The sequence below is a fragment of the Euprymna scolopes genome, chromosome 19 (genome assembly GCF_053919585.1).
Source record: "Euprymna scolopes isolate OS-2025 chromosome 19, ASM5391958v1, whole genome shotgun sequence".
NCBI classification, from domain to species: Eukaryota; Metazoa; Mollusca; class Cephalopoda; order Sepiida; family Sepiolidae; genus Euprymna; species Euprymna scolopes.
In genome coordinates, this window is record NC_136500.1 from 141,920,045 (window position 1) to 141,937,489 (window position 17,445).

At 35.5% G+C, this 17,445-nt stretch overlaps 1 protein-coding gene and 1 pseudogene across 1 annotated transcript in view; one reads left to right on the forward strand and one right to left on the reverse strand.

Moving 5' to 3' along the window:
* The window catches only part of LOC145240011 (uncharacterized), a 483,623-nt gene that overhangs the window by 104,788 nt on the left and 361,390 nt on the right, over positions 1-17,445 (forward strand). The gene's annotated exons all lie outside the window — the stretch shown is intronic.
* On the reverse strand, positions 5,790-5,925 carry LOC145240480 (U2 spliceosomal RNA; annotated as a pseudogene).

A 17,445-nucleotide genomic window follows, 5' to 3' on the forward strand; every position in this document is an offset into this window, starting at 1 on the left:
TTATTTGCTTCCCCACGAAAATAAGATGTGACTCAAAGTCGTTTTTAATGTGGGAGAAAAACCAGCTCCCCCAAAAGGGGGCACTCTGTAGTATGCAAAAAAAAAAAAAAAAAAATTTAATCGCCTTAGTATAAAAGCGCTTCTCCCTCCATTGACTAAGAATACTTTAACTTGAGTGCATCATCGCAGCAGACACCACACCCCGGCACTAGGCCTGCATGCTTTCGGGCGTTGATATTTGATTGATATTCACCGAAGCAATGTGTGATACAAGGTTGAACAGTGGGATACACACAATTCAGGGAAAGGCAAGCTTTGTAATCGGTTTGGGTAAAAATTTTGAGCTGCCAAGGGGTCAAAGTTCCAAAGATTTGACCTTAGCAGTGTCTTACAAACTACTCATTAAATTTTAGGTGACAATATTTGGACTTTATACATAACGGGTATTCAGACATGCGGCAAGAATTTTAATCAATTTTGGAGGGAAAATTTGGCTGCCAAAAGATCAAAGTTGAAAGAGTTGACCTTTGCAGATTCTACAAAATTCCTCGGCTAATTTTGTTTCTAAAGACTTGAAATTTTAGATGTCGGTAACTTGGACATTGGTAAAACTTTGTATTTTGATTTGAGATCCAAATAATAAACGTTAAGGGGTCAATATTGGGATCAAAGTAAAAAAACAATTGCCCTCTGCGTCTCTATAAAATTACTCAGACAAATTTTGGTCTAAACATTTGAAATCTTACATAAAGTGTATTCACATGTAGTTCAAGTTATGAACAGTACATAGGGCCCGAGCAAGGCCGGGCTGAACTGCTTGTAAAATAATATTTTTATATATTTTTAACAAACGATTTTTGTGTGACGAGTTGTTTCTGGCTGACGAAAAACTACCAGCGTTCACCGGGACTACACCACATCTTTTACACTAGGAGACCCACCCTCACAAGTTTTGCTTTCTCCCTTTGCGAAGGGGGTTGTTTATTGCTAATCGCCTGAACCGCCTCTACCGAGGAATGCCGACGGGTCTGTCAAGGCATTTTTTTTTTTTTTTTTGCAAGCCAGAGTGCTCCTTCCCGGAGTCGCTGGGTTTTCAATTCCACTTGGCGACTCTTAAGTCATATCTTTGCAAATTAGAGTCCAGAATGTTAGGGCATCCTAAGTAAGGGGTATGTCTGCAAGATGTTTGTTCACGTTTTATGTAAATTTTTGTATGTCGGTACAGTCACGAAACAGTGTGAAGAAAGGGAGTTCCAAAAGCTAGAAGCTTGAGGAAAGAACCTATTAGAGTAGAAAGACTTCACCCCAGCATCCGAGGACCCATATTGTGGATGGATGGGATTGGACTGGGTTTGTCGAATATTTTTAAAGTGTTCTGTAGTAAATAGAAGTGGGGTCGAGGGTGCGCATGTGATAGCAACGCTTCTTCACAACAAGAATGGGATTATGTCATGACAAGAAACCGAACATCGCGAGCGTTTAAAATTCCTTTACCAGTTGACAGCAATCGCTGAAAAATTCCAGTCCATATTTAATCGCCACAATCAGTCCGGCAGAAAATGCGTTTCTTTTTAGATAAGCTTTAATGGTTCAGACTGGTGTATTTGGTATGGATAGTCGTAGGAAGTCTATCCTATCAGGCCCTTCCTTCACTTTGTAGGGTGAATTAAGTTTATTGCTTACTGCCTGGGGTCACTGGACCAGTTACTGGTAGGTAAATTTAAATAGGCCAGAATGGTCCTCCTATTATCATTAGAAAAAATATGAATCTATGTATTCTCCCTGTAATTATGAATTAAATAGTATAGCAGGCAAGATTCCAAATACCTTTTAGTGCAGCTCGTCTAAGCAAAATAAAATTTTCGAAATAATACTAGTCATCTGCTTATTTCTGTAACGTAGTAGTGTCAGAATTTGTAGAACATGGAATGAGCGTGACGTCACGGACTCAAATGTGTACATATATATATATATATATATATATATATATATATATATATATATATATATATATATATATATAAGCGCTATGTCCGATGTCGTATATTGACAGTCAACTATGTCTGGTACCGTACAATGACAGCTATATCTAGTTCTGCACAAAAATAGGCAGCTATGACTGGTGCCGTATAATGACAGTCAGCTAGCTATGTCTGGTGCTGTATAATGACAGTCAGCTAGCTATGTCTGGTGCTGTCCAATTACAGCTATGTCTGATGTCGCATAATGACAGTCAGTTAAATTTGTTGCCATATAATAACCGGAAGCTATGTCTTGTACTGTATAATGACAATCAGCTATGTCTGGTGCCATATAATGATAGGCAGCTATGCCTGGTGCCGTATTATGAAAAGCAGCTATATCTTGTGACGTGTAATGATAGGCAGCTATGTCTTGTTCCGTGTAATGAAAGACAGCTTTGTCTTGTCCCGTATAATGACAACCAGCTATGTCTTATACAGTCCAATCAGAGCTATGTCTGGTGCCGTATTATGAAAGGCAGCTATATCTTGTGACGTGTGGTGATAGACAGCTATGTATTGTGCCGTATATGAAAGGAAGCTATGTCTGGTGCCGTATAATGACAGTCAGCTATGTTAGATACCATATAATGACAAACGGTCGACATGGCGGCCAGAAAGAGAGAATATACTCGCATTAAACACGTGTCAGCGATTAGTATGGTAAACCCCCCAAAATATGAATAACTTTTTCTTGCACCTCGAATATCAGTTTCGAAGTTTTCATTTATATTTCAACTGTTTCTTCTTACTAACTTCACATCATCAACGCTCTGATTCTCATCTGGCATCAAGTAAAATGGATGGTTCTCGTCTAGGGCAAGCTCCATGTTTTGATAAGATTCTGGGCTTGACCTTTACTCCTGATCTGAAATGGAACACGTACATCAAGTCTGTTACCAAGGTCGCTGGAAAAATGGCACGATTCTTCTACAGCTCCAGAAAACATCTCACTACTGATGCAATTCTCTATCTATATAAAAGCCAAGTACGTCCAAGGATGGAGTACTGCTGCCACATCTAGCAATGATCTGCTAAAAACAACCTATCCTGTCTTCGCGGCTTAGAGGGGGATGCCCTTTTCTCTTCCCTGCAACCTCTCTCCCACAGGAGAGACGTTGCGAGCCTGTGTTTGTTTTATCGTTACTTCCATGGCAAGTGCTCGTCTGAACTCCTATCTCTAGTCTCCCCTCGCCAATCCTTCGCGATAAACAACCGTCTAACTGAAACCACTGTCAAAAATTTTCCTCACTCTTTATCTGTGCCAAAATCAAAACGTAGATTCCATGAACAATGCTTCTTTCTTATAAGTGCACGCCTGTGGAACTCTGTTCCGTTTGCCTGTTTCCCATCTGACTACAACCTGGATGTCTTCAAGTCCAACATAAACAAATTCCTGATGAACTGCCCCCTTAAGTAAGACACGTTATCAAATCTCTAATACCAACGTACTGTACACGCAATAACCCTTATCCCCGAGTGGTTTCCGGGCCTTTATAAGTGGTGACTACATTGAAAAAAAAATAAATAAAAAAGTTTTGGTCAGTTAGAAAGAACAACGACATTACACCGACATTGCTTTTATCTACCTGGATTTACCCTGTCCGGAAAATCCAGCACTGACACTTTGCAACTTCAGCTTATTATAGTTTCCACGCATGTATTATAGCAGGGGGTGTCCCTGGTCTCTCGAGACGGAAAGAATACTTTTTATCTAAGCTCACATCAGTAGAAAGAAGAAATAATGGAAGGCAAGGTTGCTTGTGTGTGCGTTTGCTTGTATGTGAGTGTGTGTGTGTGTTTTTTTTATTTTATTTTAACCTTGCCACAGAAGACATATAAAAAATAGATCACAAGAAAGGGATAAAATGTTTGGTTATAAAAATGAGAAAAAGCTTCTCAGCCGACATATTTTCTTCTTGGAACCAAGATGAGTGTCCTCGAAAGAGTGGAAATGGAGAGCACAAGTCCAATGTTCATTTTACCGAAATAATCTTAGTTGAAAGACTCGATTCATTCCAAAATGATTCAAAACTCCTTTAAACGTGAATGCGATGCAAGTTGTTCTGAATGATTTACAACTAATTTTATCAAAAACAAAATAATAAATAACATTTTTTTTTGTATCGAAGAATTCGGTTTTTCTTTCTCTGAATTTAACAAGAGACAACTTTCTTCTATTATTTGGTTTTTTATTGTCCGGTATCAGTATTTTCGGCTTTCGTTAAGCGTCGCCCTTTTTTTTACAAAGCAATTTGGCGGAAGTGACGTTAGACATTTATTAAGGCACATATGACCAATACTGTGTATAATGTAGCTTTTATGTTTTTAAGTAAATATAAAAATAGAAGTTTTATTGAAACAGTTTTTATTTAAACTTTTATAACGAAAAATAATAATAACTATGTTTATAAACGTTTTTTTTTAATGAAACATCAGGTGCTGGTAATTTTTTTTTTTACGTAGAAAATATAACTGTTATAAATATATTTGTTTTCCGACGACATTGAAAAAAATATTTTGGAACTGAATTTTCAATATATTTATGAACTGTGTTTTACAGTGAAGTTGTGTAAGCCCCCCCCCCGCGCTGATGCGGGAGAGCTTTCTCTTTTAATAGTTTCTTCCTCAAACTGCTTTTCGACTGTACTAACATGTCATACATTAAATGTATTGTGAAAAAACATCTCGCTACTCAACTCCCTACTTAGAGTTTTCCTTTAGACATGGTACATAATTCACAGTAACTTCTTACGTCTCCGTGGAAATTTCCTTTGTATAACGTGAACATGCATACATATATTAATTAGTTTTACCTTTAAAATAATTAATGATTTGATTTGGTTTTGTTGTTTTGTTTTACGGCATATCAACCCTTTTCGAGTTATTTAATGTCGAATCCAGTTATTTTTGGAAACAGTATTAATGTTGCATCCAATTATTTTGTAGAAGGTTTTTATTCTTCAAGGTTTTTGTTTCTTCAATCGCTAGTTTGTAGTGTTTGGTTTGGTTGTTTTATAGTGGATTTTAACGTTTTTGTTCTGTCCTGCACTGCATGGACGAGGTTTGTAATGGGGGCGGGAAAAGGGTTACAACATTAATTTTTGATACATTTTAAGTTAGAAAACCAGTAAGGAAGAGGGGCATATAGAAAGAGAACGGGAAAATTTGAAGAAGGAAAAAGGGGCAAAAGGTAGGTTGTTTTTTTGGTTTTTGGTTTTGCAGAACATAATTAAAATTTTGCAAAAGGAAATAGAAAAACAATAACAAACAAAAACCATCAATCTTAGGTGCATTTCGTCTCAGGAAGCCAATATCTTCAGACAGCTTAATCTGGTAGCACTAGTATCTAATGAAATGAGAACAGGCTTATATGATAAATGTAAACGTAAGTGTATCCAGTGCGCTTCAATAATAACGAATACAAATGATATTTTTGAGCAAAGCAGAGAAACCCGATCTTAAAAAATAACAAATAATAATAACAATGCCGATAGTAATTAGTCGCGTGCTCTCGTGTAATGAATGAATGTGTGAATGTAGGATTGACATGAAATTCTTAAAGATAAACTAAAATGACCGAAAAATGGGCTGAAATGACTTAAATAAATAAAAAGTAAATGACTTAGAATGACTTTAATGAACTTAAGGATGATTTGAATGGCCTTAAGAATGACTTGACTCCTTAAAAAATAACTGAAATCTTTCAAAAACAACTTAAATTATCTGGAGAATGACTTGAATGGCTTTGAGACTGACTGGTTGTAAAGTGGGTGATCATTTTACATTAAATTAATACAGAAAAGTGATCTCCCACTTTATATCACAAAATTACAAACATAAGTACAGCATGTAGTAAGAACAGATACTATACTTGATCTTGGCCAAAAGGCCAAGAAAAACTTGAAAAGCTAAGAACAGCATCTATTAACAACATACCTTTGATCTTAACCCAAAAGGCCAAGCACAAAAGTGTTACAGACCGACCGACCGACCGACGGAGTGACTTATAGAGTCGCTTGCACGCGATTAAAAATGAAAGAGAATGTTTTTTTTTTATATATATAATATAGACACAAACATATTCTTATTGGATTAAGTAGTATTAGTATTTTGTTATGTATAAATTCGGCATAACTCATTCCAAAAGAGAGGTTGATAGAGAGGTATGAATGAGAGACGGAGAGAAATATAAGGAGATGGGAATAAGATAAGAAGAGAGAATTAGTGAGGGAGGATAGATAAAGAGGTGTTATTAAAAATGAATTTTCCAAGAGAATGTTTTTTTTTCATGTCATAAGTTTCTTATTATCAAAGATTCTATGAAATTGTGTTTGATTTGGCTTATTCGACAAAACTATTTTGTTTTTATCTTCGGCTTTTCCTATCATTGCGAAGCAGAATTCGTTAAACATTGGATTGTTCACCCGCTGAAAGGGAACGTGAGATGCGTTTAGACCGCCGTGAGATAGTTTAGTTTTATCTATCCTATTGACGCGCGTGCATCGTCGGCCGTGGCCATTGGTATCCCGTCCAGTGTGAGAGAAACCGAGGGATCGGAACAACGGTTCGCGTGCTCACTCGAACGAACGGCGGTGCTACGCTGCCTGCGCGCAATAAAAACTGCAAGTTTCTAAGCCGGAACCGCGACCGGTGTCGTGACTGTATTACGAAAGACATCTCTTTCCGTTCCACTGGAGCGTGTAATAGCGGTCGTCGTCTCTTGTGGTAGTGGCGGCAGTGGTAGTTTCATCGGCGGTCCTTGGGCCGTCTCCGGGGGCGCTAATGTGGCGGAGTGCAAGGTGTATCAGAATTTTTAGGGAATTTTTGACACTTCTAACACAAAACTGTGATAAAATATTAAAAACCTCGTAAATCTCTTTTTAAAGTGGGTTGTTTATTTTTTTATGGAATATACTTCCAAAATAAACTATTAAAATTGTTTAAAAAATAGTATAAATATTATTTTTAAAAAAACATTGTTTACAAAGTGCCGGTGCGCTCATGCAGCCATTTAAGGAAATCAATTGAATTTTACGAGTTAAATATTTTTCAATTTTTAAAATGCAAAAATCTATCAAAATTTTTCTATTTGTTCAGTTTTTACGATATTTGCAAGGTCAATGTGAAATTTTATGCGCTTTCCATAAACCAAATATAATATTTTAGACAAACATTTTTTTTAAAATTAATCCCTATTTTGAAATGTCTATTAAAATTTTAATAAGTAATTTACGTACCAAAGTTTTAAATATCACAAATTGTAGATAAAAGATCAATAAATAAAATATTCTAATTCAAAACAAAAAACAGAAGCGCTTTTTAGAAATTTACCTGCAAAATTCAAAGTGTAAAACCCCCTTTTTTTAAAACCACGTTGATTTTTTTTTTTAAATGAAAGCTCATGTTATGCTTAGATTATCAAGTAAATATTGGACGCTGACGACAATTTTTTCTATTTCATTCACTGGTTTCTTATTTTAGATATGTAAAAAAAAAATCACTCGATAAAGAAGAATTAAAACATATTAAATCAAAAATTCATGTATTTCTTTACGAGAATAAAAAATTGGAAAATTGGTAGAGCGAATTTTTAGTAATCGGCTAAAATCCATGAATGAAATGTTATTATTTTGCAAATATGGTAGCACACACTGACCACTTTGTAGTTGAAATGAAATATGTCAAAAATACAAAAGGGAGATAAGGCTGCATGACATCAATAATTATTTTTGCCACTTTGATGCTTCTGTATATAACAAATCATAAATAAACGAACATCCGGTTTTGCTAATGGCGGATAAGCAACTGTCGAAAAGACGTTTTTCTGCGACTCTTGTATTAAAAATCCTTTTTTTAAAAAAATGCATTGAATATAATATATAAATATGGACAAATTCTTATACATGAAGAATAGAAGCACTCATAGCTTAGTAATTTTGAATACGTAAGTGATTTTTTGGGCAGTCATATATATTTATATAATTTCGGTGAAGTTAAATTTGTTGATTTTCAGGAAATCATTTTTAAAGAAAACCGATGAAAAAAATATTATATATTTTTTGATTAAATCTTTTATGATTTTAAAATTTGGTCTTTGCTCATTTTATTGAAATAAAAATTAGGGTTTGTAAATTGCATTTTCATATTGTTATAAGCTTGTAGACATGGAGAGTCTATTTAATCAAATGTTTGTAATGGCGACTTGCCCAAAAATTCTGATACACCTAGCGGAGCGCACAAACAGGCTAACCGACTCGAAAGGCCCGACCTGCGGGATGTTGCAGTTGACGTCTTGTTTCGAATCCCCTGTGAAGCATGAGGCAAAGGATCGCTCCTAGATCACATGACTTCAGGCTCGGTGTCGTCCTTAGTAGAGAAGCCACCACACTGCGATCTATTGAGACTAAGCTCTCCGCCGACCCAATTCGTCCTTTATCGACGAACGACCATAATTTTTAGAAAGTTTCGGCCGATATAAACTACGACCTTGTTGATGTGGATCTTTTCGATTTGGGAATATTTATGTCGAATTCTAAAACCTGTGTGGAATTCTTTTGGAATTCCAAATTAAATTTTTTTTAACTGGCTAAAGATGGAATACAAATAAAAAACCAAAAATAAATATCTATAAATTTATAAAAGTGAACGTGTCTGTGTGTGTTTGTACATTTCCCTACACAATAACTCTATCGATTTAAAGTCTACAGGCTCGAAATTTGATATCCAGGGTACTGATAGTTGGGAAAATCTTTCTAGTCCATTTTCGGCCAGAAATTTGGCTGTCAAGGGGTCAAATTTCAACGATTTGACCTTTGAGAACTCTACAAAACTCATCTGCCAATTTTGGGTCTAAATACTTGGAATTTTCAATATGGGTACCTTGGACATGGATCTAACTTGATAAGTAGATTTGAGCCCAAAACAATAAATTTTAAAGGATCATAATAGGGGTCAAAGTTTAAAAAAATTGACCACTTTTTTTTTGCTCAACATACACCTCCAAACATCCGGGCAACGCCGGGTTGAAATACTAGTAGATGTATAAAAATAAAAACTATCAAAATCACCCAAGTATTAAATAAGAATTTGATTTTGTTTCGACCCTTTTTTCTGACTTGCCTCGAATAAGATTGGATTATAAGATTTAACATCTAAACGTTATATTTACCAAAGTTCGAAATCTTGTTTTTCGTCTTCCTAGCTCATCTTGGTTCTAAAGAAAATCTTTCAGGTGTGTCATTTTTGATAGAGGATTCAAATTGAAAATGGCTTTCAATTGGTGTCAGTTTAATTGCAAATAAATGACAAAAAATACAGAATAAAAAAAAACAATGTAAAAAAAAAAAAAAATATCCAAACCGCCCTAGGTTTGAAAAAGGAATTTTTCGATTTCTTTGACAAGCTCTGAATGAGATTCAATTTGTCATCACATCTAAAGATGTTATTTATAAAGTTACGGCTTCAACATCAATATTCCAAAGTTTCAAAGCATGAACTTGTTATATCAGCCGAAATATTGTAAAAGTCAAATCGTTTGAATAATGCAGATGACGTATATATGAATCCCCATTTAAAATATTCCGATTTTTTTAAAAATCTTGATATAAGAATGTTTATTATCAAGAGATGTCGAGAACGAAGGTAAATATGATGTGTCTATCATGAGTAGGGCTAGGACAACAGCATATTCTTTTCATTGTTTTGACTCTCGAGTGTGTATGTGTTGATATCTTATATGTTTTTATATAGAGTGATGTGGTTCTCGGTTGATTAACTGTGTCTAACTGTGTCGGGTATATACTCGAGAGTCAAAATAATGAAAAGAATATGCTGTTGTCACAGCCGTAGTCATGGGTTATGCGAGGACAACAAAATACTCTTTTTATAGTTTTCACTCTCGAGTATATATCTATTAATATTTTATATGTTTTTTTTTTATATAGAGCTAAAAGAAAACAACCCTGGTTGCAGAACCAGTAAAAAGATACCAACCAAATCTTTAATTAATAATCGATTATCAGTCACGTGGTACAGTATAGGTTTCAGAGGCTTCGATAAGGAAATGATTAATGACGAAATTTGTCTAAGAAAAATCGATATATTTATGGCAACACATTAAAGATCGGATAGTCAACCTACAATCCGTACAACATCAATGGTCCATTACGTGATCACAGATGCTGCACTGAACTCTCTGAATAATAAAATAAAAATAAAAATGCTTAGTACACACAAAGTTTATATAAAAAGACGCCCATAAAACAGAAATTACTTTTATCACGGCGGTGATATACTACAGTTGAAAGGTATAACTATTGCATTTTAACGGATGCCGCTAGTCTCACTTATTTCTATAAAAAAAAGTACAGCAATAACTTTAAGCTATAGCTAAAAAGAATTTAGCAAAGATGAATTTTAGTATTGACTAGTAGACCTCCAGTGTTGCCCGGTCGTTAAATACGCATAAAACCTATATTTAAATTCATGTAGATAAATTATTCAATTTTATAGCGTTTTCTTTGATTATTATTCAATATGTAACAATGCTTTCCAAATTTATAAAAAACACGACTTGTGTACCGTCCGTTCGAATCGAAACCAGAAGGTTTAGCGCTCCAGTCTGAGTCGTTATTATCTTTTCACCGTCGATGGATGAATACCAATGGCTAAAAATTAAGCGATTTTGAGTTATGAATATTTAATTTGGTGCATGTGCAAAAGTGATACTAGAAGCATTTTTTTCTTCTTAAAGTCAATGTTTTGTTTTCAATTTTTCAATGCTATATTTTTGGTCTAAATATTTGAAGTTTTACATAAAGGGTATTCAGAGATAGGGCAAGCTTTTTCATCAGTTTGGGTCGAAAAGTTTTAGTTACCAATATATAAATGTATGCATGTATGTCTGTTTGCATGTCTGCCTTAAACTTTCTATAGAGGTGACGAATTTTATTAAGATCAGTATCGTTTTAAAGTTCGACCTTTCATACGACAAATATCGAAAAATTGGCTAAAAACATCAATATCTTCTCCTTCAACTAGGCACTTTTGTACAGGGGCGGGGTCACTTTTTTCGCCGATATTTTTTAAAGTTATCCTCTCCTTTAGATTGTCTAGCCTTAATTTTAAAAAAAATGTCGTTTCCGGTTTGGCGGTGGTCGTAACAGTATAAACGTTAGGTTTTACCCCGTTCTTTTCCTCCTTTGCCGTACGGGTTCGAGCCTGCATTCCTACTATCACTATTTTTTTTTGCTCAACATACACATTCAAACACACGGGCAACGCCGGACTGAAATGCTAGTATATATATATATAAGAGTAAGTTTCATTCCTTTACTAAAAAAGTTATTTAATCTAAACAGTCTTCGTGGGTGACACTTTCTGCGGAGCTCTGCCCACGTATTGAGCACTGTTGAAGCAATTACTGGAAATCAATATATGAGATACTATATCTCCTTACAACATTTCGTATAAGTAGATAAAATAATAAATATGCATTTAGTCACTCACAGTACTGTTTTTCTGTATTACAGCTCATGAGTGCGGCTAGACGAGCACTTTTCCCTAGCCAGGGATTGAACCTAGAACTAACGAATTGATAGTTGGCAATTCTAACCTTTCGGCCATGGGATCAGTTCCCGCAAATGACCACCTCGAATGTCCATTTAAATATACCCTCTTCCACCGCTTTTACAGTACCCGAACTGTTTGTTATTTACGAACAAACAGGCAAACAGTGAGCCTCGCATTAATGTTGCGAGTTTGTCTCTGCTTTATCGTTATTTTCATGGCAAGTGCTCGACTGAGCTCAAATCTATGGTCCCTCCTCGCCAAACTTTTACAAGAAACACCCGTCTAGCAGAGTCACTATCACTAATTCCCCCCACTCTTTACCTGTGCCTAAACCTAAACGTAGATTCCATGAGCAAAGCTTTTTTTCTTAGAACTGCACGCCTATGGAATTGTCTTTCCTTTTCCTGCTTTCCAGCTGACTACAATATGGTTGTCTTCAAGTCTAACGTAAACAAGTTTTTGATGAGCCGTTCCATATAAGTTAACAAATTTACCGAATCTCCATCACTAACGATTACTATATTGTCCAATTTCTACTGTACATTCTTTAACCCTTGTCCTCGAGTGGCCTCTTTGCCTTGATAAGTGGTGATGCCTATGTAAAAAAATGCTAATTAAGCAGCAAGTGAGATACATTTACGAAAGTGCTCTACCCAAGGAGGGGGTCTTAAAATATAGTCATTCGCATATAGTACTGTCTCGCAGTATCACAGACCATCAGTGCGGTTAGAGCAGCACCTTTCCCAAGCCAGAGTCTTTACAAAATAGAAGTCATTTATCGAAAGATGTCGCCACTTTCAAACGAAACCGTCTAATAAATCTGAGTTTTCTTTCATTGCTTATTGTGACACCGTGTGCCGAACATATAGGTAACTTATTGTTAATTTTAAAATCTGCAACGACGAATGACTCATTATCACGCTTTTGTCGAGTAGATATAGGCATTGTGCTGAGCTGCAATATTAGTTGCATGTCATAGATCTGTAAGTATGACCCAATTAAACTAGACATGAAAATAAACATAAGAAAAAACTCATTTTTCTAACTCGTTTTCTCTCATCTTCCTCACGCACTATATCTTATCCGTCTTCATTCTATTTTTCTGTTTTCTTGTGTACGCTCACCCTTGCTTCTGTTACTCAAGGGAGCACCTGCGATCTTTTAAGAAAGTATAGATACTATATCAAGATTGTTGTTCCTTAGAAGCGCTGGTTGAGTTTAAATAAAATGAAATACGAATTGAAATTGAAGCCAAAACAACGCATTATAAACAAAATAAACATATATTTATTTTGTTTATAATTTATGTTGAAACTCATAAATATATTTCGAAGGAAACCTTTATCATCAGTATATCTTTATTTTTTTTTGCTATGTTTATGTCGGAGCAGATTATAAGCAAGTAGAAGTCCGTTTGTTATTTTTACGGTAGTTTTTTTAAATCTCGAAACGGTGCGTTTGGTCACGCGGAATTCACGATAACAGTTTTGTTCCTTAGAAGCGCTGGTTGAGTTTGAATAAAATAAAGTACGTATTATATACGTTTGAAGCCAAAACAACACATTATTACAAAATGAACAGACATTTATTTTGTTTGAAATTTATGTTGAAATTCATGAATATATTTCGAAGCAAAACTTCATCTTCAATATGTCTTTTTTCTTCGCAATGTTGTTGACGGAGCAAAGAATAAGCAAGTAGATGTCAGTTTGTTGTTTTTACGGTAGTTTTTTTTAAATCTCAGAACGGTGCCTTTGGTCACTGGCTTATTCCCTGATTCAAGAACAACATAGAAAAAAAGGCATACTGAAGATGAAGGTTTCCTTCGAAATATATTCATGAATTTCAATATAAATCTCAAACAAAATAAATGTCTTTTTATTTTGTTATAATGCGTTGTTTTGGCTTCAAATGTATCTAATGCGTTTTTTATTTTATTCAAACTCAACCAGCGCTTCTAAGGAACAAAAATCTTAACATGAATTCCGCGTGACCAAAAGCACCGTTCCGAGATTTTAAAAAACTACCGTAAAAACAACAAACGGGATTATAGTTCCTGATTCTCTGCTCCAACAATAACATGGCAAAAAAAAAGAAAGAAAGAAAGGCTGAAGATGTAGGTTTTCCGAAATATATTCATATACATAATATATTGAGCACTATTGATTCGCGTAAACATACATGTATGATATTATAATAAGTTATACCAGAGAACAGCACAGAGGAGATGTCCACAATATATACAATTTTCGGGTTAAAATAAACAAAAAATGTGAAGTGTGATTTCTTGTGATAAAAAATGCAATGTTTTCCCCGGAAAGAAAGAAAAAAATACTTAGGACACGTTATCGAAGAAAACAATAGAAGACCTGACCCGGAAAAGTATGTCGCCTTCCAAAAATATTACAGAGCTACAAAATTTTGGTAGGTTTGCGAAGTATCCCCATAGTGTACGACCTACATGCCCCACTGAACGAGATAATAAAAATGGACAGACTATGATAGTGGGCACTTGAATGCCCAGCAGCGCTCGATAAAAAAAAACAAAAAAAACTGATGTCAGTTTTATTCTTAATGCACTATGACGTATAATAGTCGCTAGCAATACGAGCTCATATGGAATAGTTGTGTGTGACTTATTTAAAACTAACGGGCGTACCCAGCATTACCCGGGCGGGGAGAAGTTAGTGTAGAGGGTTAATCAAATGGAGGGAGGTGTTAAAAGGTGGTAGTAGCAGGAGTGGCGATGTGCAGGGGATATCAAAACAACGGTAGGCAGTCCGGGTGGAGAGAGGTGTTATGAAAAGTATGAGTAGGCAGACAAGCTCGAACTCGTAACGCGACGAAGGAAAAGAAAGTGAAAAAAAAACCTTACGTCTAAGCTAATGCGTCCATAATGAAACCGGAAATTGCGAACGTTCGAATTAAGAGTAGTCAATCGAAAGGAGACGATGACTTGGCAAAAAAATTCGACAAAAAAACCGACCCCTCTTTGTAAAAAACGGCCCAGTTAAGGGTAAAGAAAATAATGTTTTAGGCCAATTTTTTCGATATTTGTCACCCGAGAGCCCGACCTTTAAAACGATACCGATTTTTTTCCCGGTCCGACTTGCATGTCGAAAGATATTGCAAAACATACAAACAAACATATACACACATTTTTTATATATTAGACTAGCGGCGTTGCCCGGCGTTGCCCGGCGTTGCCCGGCGTTGCCCGGCATTGTCCGGCGTTGTCCGGCGTTGCCCGGCGTTGTCCGGGTGTGTTGACGTGTTGTAGTAAGGTACCCCGAGTGGAGAGAGGTGTTAAAAAAGTAGTAGTGGCGGGGGTGAGTCATCAAAACAACAATAGGCAGCTGGGTTGGAGAGAGGTGTACAAAAAGGTGACGAAAGGGAAAAAGGTAAAAAAAAACGTCTTAGCCGATGTGCCGGAAGTTGGGTAAACCGGAAGTTGGGTAGAATTGGATTATATATTCGAACGGGGTTGGAATTAAGGCAAGGCAACCCAAAGAAGACGATGTCTTGCGAAAAAAGCGACCCTTTTTCTGGTGAATGCAATCCCATGACACATATAACACAGTTGTATGTTCTTTTAAAATAGATAGAAAAAGAGGTGTTTAATATGAATTGCTATTCATAGGTTTGCTATTCATATTAAAAATTCTTTTTTTCTAAATAAAAGATAAAACAAGAGTTCAGATATATATCAAGGTCGTTCCAAAATTAATGTGCGGTATTTTAAAACTAAAAAAGTTTAAAAGATAGAAACCGGAGTAGTACCATTCAAACAAGCCAGCCCTTTATTCTTTTAACCATAACCATAACCCGAGCCAGCCCTTTATTCTTTAATATGGTCACCGCCATTCTCAATGCGCCTTTTCCAGCGATATGGCAGTGAGTGTGCACGGGCGTCCGGATCGCGTTTTGTCACTCACACCTCTTTTACTACTCTGAAATCGACTAACCTATCTTCGAACTGTGCGTATATCAACTGCATCATCAGCTTCGTAAACGTTCGACAGGCACCGGTGAAGGTTTAGAGGTTCAGTTTTTTTTTATCTGATAGGGGACGTATTTCTGCTTTTGACTAGACTATAATTAATTAATGATTATTCCTCACATCCTTATAACCGCTATGATGGACTTGTGAAAATAAGAACATTTATATCAAGCAGGTTTATGAGAGGCTTTGTATTTTTTAGAGTCTAACAATGTCAATACCTGTAAACGAAAGATTAAAATTTCAAGTCATGATTGCCTAAGTTCAGTCATCATAACAATGCAATTTGGAATCATCTCTGATCCATTCGGGTGGAATACCCTCGCAGACACACACACACACACACACACACACACACACACACACACACACACACACACATATATATTTATCTTGTGTTTCCTTTTCAGATTAAATATGTTTTTAACTCATTTCAAAGTGTTTTTTAACATATTTTATTAACTGTTTGCCCATATATATATATATATATATATATATATATATATATATATATATATATATATATATATATATATATATATAATGATTGTATAGATTGGTTTCCTAGAAGTAAATCCAGTGAAACCCGGGTGATTACTAAAGAGTGCTAAATGCAGGACAGAGCTGGTATATAATCTGTTTATTATGCAAACATTATTGGTTACATATGTGCATACATGTTTCGGTGGAATCACAATTGAAAGAAAACACCTCATTGGACTATAAAACCTTGGTCTGGTGAAGTGAATGAGGATATAATACGCATATGAACTGATTAAAATTAAAAAAAAACTAAGATGAATGTACAAAATGTTCCGACCCATTTTTTACCTCTTAAAAACTATTTTATCTAAAGACCCATAAAAGCACAGCCCGTGAAAATCCAATCTGCACCTTTTAGTTTCGGAGGAGATAAAGTTGAAAAATATGGAGACAGACAGACAGACAGACAGGCATACATATAGTCGTTTATATATTAGACTATAATTAAATAATGATTATTCCTCACACCCTTATAACCGCTAAGATGAACTTGTTAGGCATATAACCAGCAAGTCCAGACCGCTCAATAGGAGTTATCCTGTATGTTGCACAGAGACGACTCCCCACGGACTTGCTAACGTTTTCTGTACCACTAATCCTTGCTTGATATAAATGTTCTTATTTTCACCAAGTCGTTGTGTTCCTACTTTCACCCGTTCCGGTTTCACTAAACATTAGTGTCTAATACTTACACAACCATAAGTGTAGTTCGTCGGGAGATTCAAACATAGCCAGGAAGCCACTTTTGACACCATTTGCCAAGCCTTTACGCCCGGACTAGCAAAGAATTGCCATGAAGAGAATTAATGATTAATAAATGCAATATTCGGACGCAGGTAGACAATCCTAGCTGTTAGAACGAACATAAGCCGTGAACGATGCATAAACGCTAGCTGACTGCCTCTTAGTTTATATTTTTCAGAAAGTTCCCAAGCTTAAAAATTCTTAAAGGTTCTTGATAATTATAATTAAAAAAATATTATTCTTTATATATATATATATATATATATCTTCTTTGTGGAAAAAGGGCCATATCTTGCTACGATGTGCAGGCCGTTTCGATCGAAGTAGATCTCCTCAGGAGAAAGAAAAATTAAAAATTGAAAAATTAAAAATGGTTCAAGACCATTTTCAATTTTAGAGGAGATATACTTTGCCATGACTGGCGTAGAGCGAAGTTAAAGATCTTTTTTTTTTCTTGCCTGGTGAGATCTGTTATGATCGAAACGGTCTGCATGTCGTAGCAAGATATGAACGTATTTGCATAAAGAATAATAATAAAAAAAATATAGTTTACTTTTTTTGATT